The 13,799-nt window shown below is 41.1% G+C and overlaps 1 protein-coding gene across 2 annotated transcripts in view; it reads right to left on the bottom strand.

Annotated features, from left to right (window-relative positions):
* The window catches only part of shisal1b (shisa like 1b), a 35,013-nt gene extending 21,786 nt beyond the window's left edge, over positions 1–13,227 (bottom strand). For both annotated transcript variants that reach the window (XM_053427303.1, XM_053427302.1), the window contains exon 1: positions 12,883–13,227. The gene's annotated coding sequence lies outside the window, so the exon portion shown is untranslated. The remainder of the gene's footprint in view (positions 1–12,882) is intronic.
* Positions 13,228–13,799: the final 572 nt, after the last annotated feature.

The following is a 13,799-nucleotide window of genomic DNA, read 5'->3' on the forward strand; positions in this document are numbered from 1 at the left end:
GCATCACAATACTAATCAGTATTCTGCTGCAATAAGCCCTGAGTCTAGCTGATGCTTCCTTTGACTGTCATCATAATAAATTGGGCTTCATTCACTTTTGATGACATTAGAGATTCACTCAAAAGCCCTACTGTGCTCCATTAGCACATGCGCGCGTGTTGGACGGTTCAAAGCTGTGATATAATGATCATAGTTGGCTCGGAGGAGTGAAATGTGTGCCACACAATACTCACTGAGTTCAGAGCGGCAGCCTGAGGCAATCGGAGATGGCTGAGGTTGGTCACATTGTGTTTTATGGCATGTGTCACAGGTAGAGTTGTGGATACCACGTGACAAAGACTACATTAAAGTCGCATGTAATTTCAGCCAGCAACAGCATTAGAGGTGCAAATCTCAACTCGGAGGTCACTGACTATGATTTTCCCTTTTTTTCCCTTTAACATCACCGTTCATCTGGCACAATGTTTAACTCAGATTCAATCAGACTTCAGTTAGGTATTTACAGCAGTATTTACAACTATCAGTAACCAGTGAGTAGAGCTCCACTGCAAATCATGCTACCAATTCAGACAATGACGACCACAGACTGAATATCACCATTGACGAAATGACTACTCTTCATAACGCCAAATCATCTCAACCTCGTTCTTATCCAGGATGTTTGGGGTTTATTTCTGGATAGTAGGAGGAAGTGGAGACACATCATCAATCTGTGATTCAATTAAGTCATTTTGCTTTGAAAGTTGTCTTTCAGAGATTTGTTCTAGTGATAACTAGTGAATCATGTCATTTGTCCTTTGTTTTCTTTTAAGAAAATAAATCACTAAGTTAATGTTTTTTGTATTCTTGATGGCGCCCCCTGGTGTTGCGTTAACTTATCTTAAAAATCGACTGTTTGGTCCCTGTATACATAGATAACTTGCCATATTTGCCATATTTGCATAAATCAGTATTTTTTCCATGATAGTCAGATGCAATGATCAGCCCTGCCGAGCAGAACAAAAGCCACAGACTCTGAACAACAACAACAGCGCTCATTAGTCTCCTTCTTATCTAACTGATAAACACAGGCACACATATTGTCCTGCACATTAATCCCTTGAACGAACACTCATTTTCTCCCCAGATATGATTCAAATTCTTAAACTCTAAACGATCTGACTAAAACAATTAGCAAATCAAGATATTTTACATTGTATTTGCAGTGAGCTTGCTAATCTTCTTTCTGTTTGCCTCTAGATTTATTTCTTTTGGTTTGACCACAGGTTACACTTGTGAAAAAGATTTATTCTATATACACTGTTATTATGGGCCCTCAGTGCCAGCTCTAACCCCAGGCTCTCTCTTTAATGCAGGGCTGCATGATGCTGATTTAAATTGGATTTGCTGTGTTTAGCACTGACAGGCTGGAAGAAGGAAATGTATCCCATGATGATTACACATATTTATTTGTTGCCCTGAAAGGTTTTATATAAACAGTTGTTTACCAGTTGCCCGTAGAGTCTGGTCTATGAAGACAAAAGGGTAAGTTGCAGGTATTTTAAATATCTTTTAGAAAATCTTAAATGATCAATTATTTGTAAAAAAAAATCTGAACATTGTAAAAATAATCAAATTGATGATTCAAGCGCATAACCGCCAATTAAATCAAAACTAAATATCTGTTTGTGATGTTTTATTTATTTTTACATGACTGCCTGTTCACTTGTGCTGCGATACTGGGAGCAGAGCTGCAGAACCGAAACACACATTTGACTGATCGGGGGTTTCCTCCTTCATTTATATAATCAGTCCCCTGAATACATTCTCCAGATCAAATAACCTGAAGAGAGCCCAGAGGCAGGAGCAGCAACATGCTTTGGTCTCGTGGCTTGATATCGCCTGAGATTTTTACACCACAGAAGAGGCTGTAACGTGTAGTAATTAGCGCTCACCGTGTGTTGAGGTGAATGCACGTGAGCACGGTTCTAAATAAAGACAACAGAGAATTACACAGCGGGGTTGCCATAGAGCTTGTTGTTCGAGAGTTTGGCAAATATGGCAGCATGACGAGCCGGGCTATTGTGCGTGGCGGAGGCCTCCCTGTATGGGTGGTCTGTTTCTGCCTTGGACTTGTAGTGGTTTGTTAACTTAACATGAGCAGGAGATGAGAGAAGGGCTGTAATCAAGCTGGATGGGAAGCAGGCTCCCCGTGCTTCTACCTGCTGGGAGCTGTCGTGTTGATGGAAACCATCGTGCCTCTTCCTTCTCTTTGTCTCACACCGGTAATTCATCATCAATTTTGATATCCCAAAAAGCAGGCCGTAAAATTATAGGAGTATGTCTCAGAGAACCCCCCATGGATCCAACGATATATTTCACGTTTATGTTTTTAAACCCTTTGTAGGTTATTTTTAAGGATCTTCCTCAGGACCTGCTGAGTCCATTGTCACACTGAGGATATACTGGTATACTCTAAAGATTATTATAATGCACTAACACACCCCAGATGTTTGTATCATGTATTGTAGATTGTAAAAGGTCTATTCTTGACCTAATGGAAATTTAATGGTACAATTCTTTCATTAGTAATTACTTCTTGGCAATAAATATATGCATGCAGTGAGTGAGAGACAGCTAATGAGACAGCTACTGGAGTCTAATAAGTCAAATTCATTATACAGTCAAGATCTCAAAGTGAGCTGGGGGATAAGATTTCGAACATAATGCAGATCTACAGAGCAAAGATCGTGTGATGCAGTATAAATGAATCCAGCATACTAATGCTAAATGATCCTTTCCACATCCTAGAGGATATGAATGTATTAATAAAACATTAGTTAAACAGTAGGAAAAAAAAGCTGTTTCTACTTATTTTCTCTATTTTTACTGGTAACTAAGGTATCAGTTGATAAATCAAAATTTGTCAAAATTGTTGAATTTGACAATTTTGACCATTTATTAATCAAGTTCAAGTTTTCAAGCTGATTTAAGCGAATGTTAAGATTAGCTGCTCTTTTCTGTATATCGATATTATTTGATATACCAATTTGATAAAACAGTTTAACCAAAAGGGCCATCTGGTAATTATGGATCCTTTGATTGTATCAGGTTTGATTGTATTTTTCATTTAGTTTGTCCAGTTGTCACTGGTGGTTCCCAACCTGAGTGCCAGACCACACAAGGGCTGACAAGATGAATTTCAAGGTAAATGAAAAATCTGCCAAAGATTATTTTGTGTTGTGTAGTTTTGTTTCTGCAGCCACCTAAAAAAAACTGTTTGTCAAATTAATAAATAAAAGTCAAATAATTAGTTCAGAGTTGCTTCAAGATAGGGTGTCAAATAAAAACACTGAATCCAGGATTAGTTTGCGACTGAAATACAATTTTGAAAAATCTCAGTACGAGCTTCTTTGGTAACCTGTTCTGGATGTGTAATATCTTTAGCAATTAGACTGCTGATCAGACAAAACAAACAAATTAAAGATGATACACTAGGATTTGGGAAATTGTAATGGATGATTGTTACAATTGTATATCATTTTATGAATTAAATAATTGTTTGATTGACCAATACAAAGTTGACAGATTTATAACCAATATAAAGTAGGAATGAGTGGCTGCCCTGCTTGTCTTTGGAGCCTGCTGTCCCTGAGCAGCGTCTCTACCACTCAGTCTTGGATCCAGCGGATAGGTGGGTTGGGTGTTTTTGGTGAATTTGACTGCTTAATGTCAAAGAGAGACAGGAGCTGTCAAAGCTAAGTCACTTTCAAGGCCACAGGAATCCTTCCAGGAATTGTTCCACAGCAGCGCCCAAAACATTAAAAGCCTGAGCTGCCTGCAGGCTGCACAGGTCCTCATCTGTCAACACATCTGCACTTTGGTATAGCGGGACAGGGACTCATGCAGAATAGCTGGACTTCTTTAGCTCCAGGGTCTAGGAGGCTAATCCCATGGACTGCACGGTGTCTGTGATGCAGACAGACATGACAGTGTCTCCCAGACACAAGTAGGAAGTGTTTGTTTGGATTTGCTTTAACACCCCTCCCTCTCTGGGCTTAGTTGGGTTCTCTTGGAAATGTTGGCTGTCATCATCGGCCTGACCCTGGATTTAAATAGCTTCTAACAGAAGACAAATAGCCTGGTGGGAATTTCAAATATAAAGAAAGAGAAAATCAAGACATCGGACAGTGATGCATGACAAAACTGCATCTCACAGCACATCGCTCATCGCAGCAGGTTAGTAGTCTTTGTTGTCTCCCCCATGGCCTGTATTAATATTCTAGGTTTGCACAGAAACTGAGGCAACACTGCACCAGAAGTGCAAAAATATAACGTTGTGTGTTCCCCACCACAACAAACAAGACAGAAATAAAATATCTGAACAATCGGAAGTGCAGCATATATGTTAAAGTTTGTTGTATAAAGTGCATTGCAAAGAAAATATGTAACAAGAACTCAAACTGCTTGTGACTCCAAAACAGGGACAAAGTGAATGATGGACGTTAAATTGTTTGTCTGTACACTCTATTCCTTCATACTTGCAAGAGATTGCTAAAGAAATAATGACACATTTTAGATTCGTTGAACTCTTCTGTTAGATCATAATCTGTATGCACAGGATGATTTATCTTTTAAATAGTTTTATAGTTTTGCCAGCTTTAAAAGGAAGCAATGGAAACTGCTGCAGAAAACCCCCTAAACAAAGGATGACAGATCTGAATAAAAGAGAATATAAACTCTATCCTAACTTTATCTTGTGATAATTCATATGATAATCGATACTGCTTATTCTACTGAGGGTTGTGGGCAGGGCAGGAGCCACTCCCAGTCAATATCGGTGATAGGCAGAGTGCATCCTGGACAGTTTGCCAGCATATCACAGGGTAAACAACCATTCACTCCTACAGGGAATAATTAAGTTTCCAGTTAACCTAAGCTGCTTGTCTTACGCAGAGGAAATCTTACCCGGAGATATCGGGAAAACATGCTGCCCAATTATGATCAATATTCAGTCAGGTGTACAGTATGCATCCTGAGGATATAACTCATTACATACTGGATTAAACTGAATGACCCTGATCCTGATAAGTAGCTGTCCATGTCTGCCAAAAAAGATCAATAGAAGCTCTTAATTCAGTGTGTGAGATGCGTTAACCTTCAGATAACCTCCCGGAACACTCCTGTCCTGAGAGGTTTGACACTCCAGACAAAAACCCCAAGCAGCATAGTCCGGAAATAGCCATGAGCGATACACCGTGGAGACCTGCAGAGCTCTCACACACCTAAAAGGTCTCAGGAGGTTTCAAGAGGTCTCAGAGGGTCAGAGAGAGCAGAGGTCACAACTTCACTGCGCACTGCCAAGAATACCTAAGATGGGGTCGGATAATGATCAAACACTGCACCACATCCAAACGCTAATGGTGTTATGGCAGCCGGTTTATATGGCCTGTTAGAAAAAAACGTAAAAATTGCAAGGAACTGTTTGTGCATGCGTTACAGCGATCATTACAAGAGCGTTGGTTGACTGGCTGTCATGGTGGGATTGCACCTCTTTAATGAGGCTGTTCTGGTTTTGACCCACGGAGAGTGAACTCACCGTGGTGTGCGCTTTTTTTTTGGCAGATTCGCCGTGAATAATAACTTCCTATTATGTACTCAAATTCTCCCTGAATGCCAGTGAGTTCAACTCTGAGCTCTAATATTCCAACTTTGTGCTAAGTGCTGTGAAGTCTCCAGTAAAAAAAGGTCCCATTGAGCCGATATATCTGTGACTGTGGAATGAATTTTTTTTATTATCGAAATGAACAACGGGCAGAGTTACCTGCTGTTATTCACTGATAATATGTGGACGTGATTAATGTGTCTATTTAAATGATTAGTTATTATTGGAGAGAGGGATTATAGTAAGCCATTACATTACGTGGTGAATAAAAAATTATAGTCATTTAGGCCGTAATGACTCATGGATTATGGTGAGGCTTTATATAGCACATTATCTCTCAGCGTAATGAGCACATATATGTTTCTACAATACAGACTAATGTTCATACGTATATACAGAGCATGAGTTCACAACCCCTATAATGTGAATTTCTGAATATGTGAAGCCTCTGGCTCAGTGGCGGCTGACTTAAGGAGACAAGAGCTCAATCTCCTATTGACGCAGACAACTTTCACCTGCGTTCATGCTTCTCCTGCCTCCACGAACAAGTCCATTTATTGTAATTAGGTAAGAAGGAAAAGAAGATAATAAGGCTGCCACTAACAATTGTCCTCTTTATCTGTCTTTTTGTTTTGGTTTCGATGCTTCTTGGTCAAACAATTCAAAAACGTGACAAATATCCATCCCAATTTGTCACGCTTCCAAGGTGATTAGCTCTTAAGTTATTTTATCGAACAACAGTCCTTGTAAATATTCTCTCATAAGAAACTGAGAAAGTCCAAAAAAATTCAAAGGCTGTAAGCACAGGATTTTGATTTACCTGCTGAACTTCTAATCAATAAATAGATTGACTAGAATAGCTCGAAGTAGAGTCATCTAACTGAATAACAAACAAATGCAATGGAAAAGATCTCCTCCACAGTCCTCTTGCTTTATCAATTTTTTGTACCTGTATCTCACAGTCTCGTATGAAATTCTATGCTGAGAAATTTGAGCGGGATTTTACATTTCATTTATATTCATTAAATTAAAACTATGAAGTATGGCTGAAAACTCAGAACGCTTGTAAGAGGACCTTTGAAAGTAGGCTTTTTTGTATTTACTGTTTCTGAACATCAAGAATCAACTCCCCTGTTCAGACAGCTTTTTTCATTCATCATCCATCCAGGAAAAAAATACCCCACACACAACGTAAACACAGAACAGAGATGTTCCTTATAACCTAAAAAAAATGAATTTAAAGAATAAAGTGAGCATCTTACATGCTCGTCTAGATGATACATTCTCAGCTGCTCCTTGGGTCCTTTAACTTGCCAATTCTTATTGACATTGCAGATGCATTTAAGCAGTTACCTCAACATGCTGCTCTTATCTGGTGATAAAAGCTTTTTCTCTACATAGCAAGGCTGAGCTAAAGTGACAGGGGCTCTGCTGCGTCTCAGGCTCAGAAATGAACCCCCAGTGCTTTAACCCTTCGTCCACTCCCCCTGCATCTCGGGTCAGGGAGGTCAGACAAATGTGTGACCTACTACGTTTGTTGTTAAAAAATGTTGTTCCATCTTTAAATACAGTCTAGTCTAGTCTGTCAGTACAGACTGTATTAAAAGATGGAGCCAAAACACCCCACACACGAATGCAGCTATCTTGCGCCAAAGACGTAGCTGCGCTCAGGGATGAAGCTGCGATATCAAGATCCCACCGATACATATGCTCGAACAATTGTGAGTAAGTCTTGTCTGTCAATCATGACATTTCACCCAGTTTTTTAATGAATCAAATGACAAATTAAAACTAATCTTACTGGAAATATTAACACTTGAAAATACTTCAGTGTGATGAGAACTTCCTAAAAGTACAAAACCCATTTTTGAGAGAAATAGATTTGTCATGTACTTTGACTATTTCGTTTAAACTGTGTTCCATCCACAAACATAGAGGAGGTCGGGTTGATGAACTATAATGCAGCCAGCCAACAGGGGGCGTTTAAGACTCTTTGACTTCACCTTTGGGGAGCAGTCCTTTTGCCCATCTTTATAAACAGTCCGTCTTGTAGGATTTGTAGGTGTACGGCTTGTTCTTTCTCATTTGGCCTCTTTCAGTATTTTTTTTTTAACTCTGAAGCAATTCTAAAGTATACATTATACAGTCATTTTTACAACTTTGTAATGCTAGGTCAGCAGAGAACTTAATGGACCGTGTGCTTTTTGAGACTCTGTTGAGGCATCAGGAATCCAACGTGGCACCTTCAATAAGCAGTATTTGCTTCTTATACCACAGATGAAATCAAGAGCTGTGTGTCTTTGATTATACCGTTTTCCAGTTCTGTTGCTCTTTTACGAGACGAATCAGCACCAGCCGCTCTACAAAGACACAGAGTCGGTCTTATCCTTTGATTACCTCAAGCTGAAAGCTGTCATGTACAGTGGGCACTGATCTTAACCTGTTAGATCCCATTGACCTTTGCATCAGTCACTATGAAGTCATATTAATTAGCTAAATTTCAACCCTAAACGTTATGAAAAGATGGCCGACATGAATGCTCCCCAAAAGTGAAGCCAAATCGTCTTGATCGCCACCTGGTGGATGGCTGAGGTCTAGGTCATAATTCCTGTCTACTCCAGAGGGACAAGGACTCAACTGAAAAGTCAAAGAAGTCGTCAGAGAATATTTGTACACAGTCTATGTTTCAAACTATCAGAACTATATTTCAAATTCTAGTGGAGATTATTAATAATAGCAGTTTTATGTCTCTTTTAGAAAATATTGTATACATTTGTACTTTTAAAACAATGATTGGGTTGATCGGTCAACACCGATCTTTGAGACGATGCAGGGCAATTAGTCAACTGGAGGTTACACATGGGTCAAGGAGGAAGCAATGTGACTCAGCTGCTGAGGTCAAAGGTCAGATGGCAGGCACACCAAATAATGAGAAATGACACAGAGTGAGGTCACACATAAAGATGTAAATGTCAATACAGCATGTCAATATTAAATTGATTCTCTGAGCAGTTTGTCCGTTGAGAAATGACCCTGGACCTTCTCCCCCAGTTAAGGTTTTTAACAAGTGTTCAAGAAATTCAATACAGTGGGAGGAGGACAGTGTATAGATGGAGCTCATGATTTCTGTGTGGTCAAAAAAAAAAACATAGATACTAATTTGCATGAGAGTGCCACTCCAGTAAATATTTTCCCCAAAGAACACATTTTTTCCGCTTTGTGAACATCGCTCATGCATGATTTGGCTGTTTCAGCTGGGTCAATACGACAAAAGCCTCACAAGAGCATGAATCAATGTAGTTTTTCTTCCCTTAGTGTTGACCAGAGATTCACATGCATACACAGAGCAAACAATACATTAATATTCAAAGCAGCCACTGGGTGAACTTGTGCATGAATTTAAACAGCGTGTTCCTCTCATTTCAGGAGCTGTGCTAAAGGAGGAAATGTTTCCCAGACGCTTATAAACACCCGCAAAATCACAGCAGCGATGCTCAAAGCCATGAACGTGCACGTGTTGAGGAGGAGGAGGAGGAGGAGGAGGAGGAGGAGGGTGAAAATAAATGCACCTCGACTCATTGACGTTTAGATATCATGAAAACAGTCGAAGCGGGCGGAGGGTAAAAAGTGCAGCCATGTTTTTGTTTTGGCTTGTTAGGCAGTTGAGAGCAGAAGTGTTGCAGCTATGCCCAAAGGGGTCAGGATGCATAGAGTTACCGCGACAAAGTGTGCCACTCCTATTTAGCATCGACGGGATAATGGGACAAAGTGCTGGTTCCCTGCCTCTAATGGCTACAGCACTGATGTACAATGGAGGAACTGAAGCGGTTACAGTAGACGATGGGATGAGTGAGCTCACAAGGAAAAACATGAGCCTTTGTGGTGGATGTGCAAAGAGACGTACAGTATCTCTGTGCTGCACTTTAGGCTTTTCTGTTGATTTTTGAAATGCAACAAATCTCTGTTTTCAGATCTGTTTTCAGATGCAGCGAGAGAATAAAAGAGCACACAGCCGCTCAACCATGGCCTTTCAAACTGGCTGTTTATTCTGTATTCATTTTATTTATTATATATTTTGTTCTATCAATGTCTTCTAAAGCTGTCGGAGGTACATTTGAGGTAACATTCACACTCACAATTGAGGTTCCTGTTCAATTACTGACTTTCATAGATAGTCACATTATTTTCTGCGTGATCATTTTGTATTTTCTTATTTTGTGAAAGTTGAATAACATTTAGGGTAGAAACTTTAAAATAAGCCCATTAGGTTTTCTGCCTCCCCCTGCACTGTATATTATTAGGTTATTTGCCTTTTTTTGTGTATTTTTGTTTTTAATCTGTGCTGAAAAAAAAAGTCCAGCCAATTATTTAAATCAAGCAACATACATATTTTAGAATCTGGGCGTCCTGTTGTTTTGATGACTTTTCTCCAAGTCCTATTCTCTTTCTGTCTATAAAGAAGTTCTGCAAAACTCCAGGAGCCCACACACATCAAGTTTTGTAAGGAGAAGAAAATAAGATTTTAAAAATTCCCCCACTGACATCTTGTATCATATCACAAGATCCGTCAAGCTAATCACAATGTGATTTTTCTTCAGTTGACTCTACAGCAGAGGTGACGCACAAAACCACGTTTGCTCACTTTCTTTTATTCTCCTCTGACCTGTGTGCTTTTCTTGTGTTTGTAATGTTCACTTAGTGTTTGAATGTCTTGTTCTCACTTTTGATTCTTCAATGCAAATTCTGAATATGTTGATTTCAGTGGGTGAGGGTCCAATAAAAACGTTTACATAAGAGTTATTAAGAGTTAAAAATAATAGTAGATTATGTTAATTATGATAAAGACCCTTATATTTTTTCCTTTTGTATTATATGTCTCAAAAAGATTTGGTAGAATGGCACCAAAAACTTTCTTTTTGGGGGTTTATTTATTTACATATTGAAAGGAATTTAGAAATGTAAGGTTATCTGGCTGACAAAATGTTCGACTTCCCGCTGAAAACTCTCTTGTGTTGGGGTGATAAACCAGAGACACACTTCAGTCTCACCATGACCAAAGATAGTCTCTGAAAACACGTCCTGTTTGGTCTCACTCCTAAATAACCTCTTCTCTCTGCACCCTGACATGTCTAGATATGTGGCTGGATTAGGTTTACTGTGATGGCAGTTGAACAGAAAATGCTACTCAGTGTAGCGGTTACCATTTATTTTGATATCTTTGGGGTTGTGCGGAGCGTGATAAGAACCAACATCCTTGAGATGCTGATAACCACTGTTGTATTAATTTCAGCTCTGCTCCTCTGACTGATTCAGGCACCAAAACTCTTCCCCCGCCATAGAATCGTCTGCATCGTGTGCCGCCAGCTACTTTGCAGTTTCAACACCAGTCTGATCATCTGTTCTGAATGTGAAATGCTGCTCGCTCTAAATTTTCACCTTGAGGGCCTCTGCCAAGCCACCGGTCACGACGCCTCTCGCCGCTCCGCCTCCCCTGGTGTCAATGTGTGCCATAGACTTGCTGTGTGTGTCATTCTGCTATTGTGCATGCATGTGTGTATTTTTGCATATACCTGGGGGGGGGGGGGGTATGCACACTGTATGTGTGTGTTAAGTCTGCAGCAAGCAGCAAGCAGACTTTAACAGGCTCTCAATGTCAATGACTCCTCCTAGTCAGTAAAGTCAGTGAGGCATTGATAGACTCAACATAACTGTCCCTGCCGCTCTGTGTGTGTGTGTGTGTGTGTGTGAGTGTGTGTGGGCGTGCGTGTGTGTGCCTGACACAAGGTGACACAGGAAACAGTCCTCTGGTGATGACTGATGGCCACAGCCCAACTCTCCTGACCTTTATGTTTGTTCACTCCGATGGAAGTGACTGTCATTATGTGACAAACACACACGTAAAGTACAGACTCAACACAAAGGAAGGACACTTGCGGCACAACTCTGCCTGTGAACGGTTCTTTTTAAAAGCAAAACCTTCACTTTTGGAGTATCTGTGTAAACACAACCCACTTCACCGTCACTGAAATTAATGGACGTTAAGGCTCAGGCTCATGACACATCACTCAACACACAATGTCCAGAATAATTGCCCCTCCATGCCTCCCCCTGTGTTGACACTGCAGACCTCCACGTCTCCAGGCACTCGTTTCTTATCCGTGCTGAAAAATGACTGCGAGGAGGCTTTGTGTCACATAATGAGCAGAATGGGTCTTTACTGGTTTCAAAGGGGGATTTTTCACATTCTGTAAATAAATAAAACCTGAACAAAAGCAGAGTCCTCCGGGAGCTTGTTTAACACAACAATTACAGAGGTGCTCATCCAAGATTCACAGTATTTGAAAAGGGGGCCATGAGGTTTTTATTAATTTTTCTTGTCTGGGTGGTTTTGAGTGTGAATTATTTCTTCTTCTTGTGGTAATTAAATATGACGGCTCACCTCAGAGACTCCCTACCTCCACTACGCCAGAGAGACTCTGGAGGGTTCTGTCCATGTGCGCGCATGAACACACATGCAGCCAGCAAACACACTTTCCCTGCACACACACCTCCACACACACATTTGAACAATGTTCACTGTCGTGCAAAAATCATAAAAAGATCACAACTGCTGCCCCAGGGCCAGTTTTCACACAGAGCCGACGGTGAGAGGAGGACTGCTCACAGAGGAGCAGGCTTTTGTGTGAATGAACAAAGGGAATCTCCTTTCTCCTCTTCTCCTCTCTCCCTATTTCCCATCATGTGCCACCATGCGTCTCCCACACGCCTGTTTCCAAGTTACCAGCAGCGCCGGCTGCCAATCCTGCTTAATTGCCTCCTGTGTAAAGTGACGGCTGAGGAGCGGCGATGAGAGCGAGGTGTCCTTTTCCTGCGGCTCCCTCTCTGCTACCTCTCCAAGGAAGAGACTTCACCTGAGAACCACACTGTACCTTTGAGAAATCACACAGTACTGTTGAGTAAAACTTCACCAACCTACGTACTGCATGAAAATAAATATCTGTAAAATGTAAATAAGGGCGTTTGTGAGAAATTTTTAGAAAGAAGCTGCTCTCAATTAAAGAGGACTACTCCACGAGGATATTCCATTTAAGCCCTAATACACACTTAGGGATGTAAAGCACATGCATATGAAAGGCTTGGAGTGGAAAATGTATTGTCAGACATAACAAAGTAAAGATCAGAGGGTGAACCAATAACAACAGTGTTTGTTTTAGAGATAAGTGCTTTTCCTCACTAACCTTGGTCGAGCCTGGAGAAGAAGAAAAAGATCTTCTCGCTCACTCCTGATCGGATAAATTCACCACCCTGTTGCTCCTTGTTCTCTCCTCCTTTGCTGCGTCTTCCTCACAAATAGATCCTCCTCATCCTCGGGACCGGGGGCTGGAACGAGCGGCTCATGAGGGAAGCCAGGCGGAAGAGAGGGAAAGAAACACACTCTTCTTGCACCAGAGTCCTCCTTGGCAGTGTATCCCCATCCGTCTAAGCACGGCGACTGAGAGGGAGAGAGGGAGAGGGAGAGAGAGAGAGATGAAACGATACTGAGTAAGTGGGTGAGAGAGAGAGGGAGGGAGAGCCAGCTTGTGTGTGTGTGTGCACTGGGGGGGGGGGGGGGGGGGGGTGATCCTCTCTACTGTATGAGCTCCTGTTTATCTCTCTGTCTGTCTGCTCTGCATGCATTCCTTCCCGACAGAAGCCACGGGGTCAGCTGCTTCTACAGCAACAACCCTCGGTTTCCTCTGGAGAGAAAGGACTTCCTGTTATCGCCACTCAACTTCCATCATGAGTGAAATCACCCGGCATTTCAGGCTTTGTATCATCCTTCTCTTTTGCACACAGACACATTATCTCTCTATTCCTGTCCAGAGGTTATTCCACAAGGAGTGGGCTGCAATTTCATTTCAAATATGAACTGTGCAGAATTATAAGCAGTAACACGAGCAGTCCTCCCTCTCTTCAGCAGAGACAGACGCACTGTGCATGCATCAGCAACACTACTGTAAAATAAACTGTATAAAAATGATTTAATCATGGTGCCTATATGCAGCATGTCATACTCGTGAAAGTGGTTTCGCAGGATGTGGTGTTCTACTGTTGTGTTAGAATATGTTCAGTGGCAACTCAATGAACAGAAACAGTTTCACTGTAGAGACAGTGC

This window comes from Pleuronectes platessa, chromosome 7 (genome assembly GCF_947347685.1).
Source record: "Pleuronectes platessa chromosome 7, fPlePla1.1, whole genome shotgun sequence".
NCBI classification, from domain to species: domain Eukaryota; kingdom Metazoa; phylum Chordata; class Actinopteri; order Pleuronectiformes; family Pleuronectidae; genus Pleuronectes; species Pleuronectes platessa.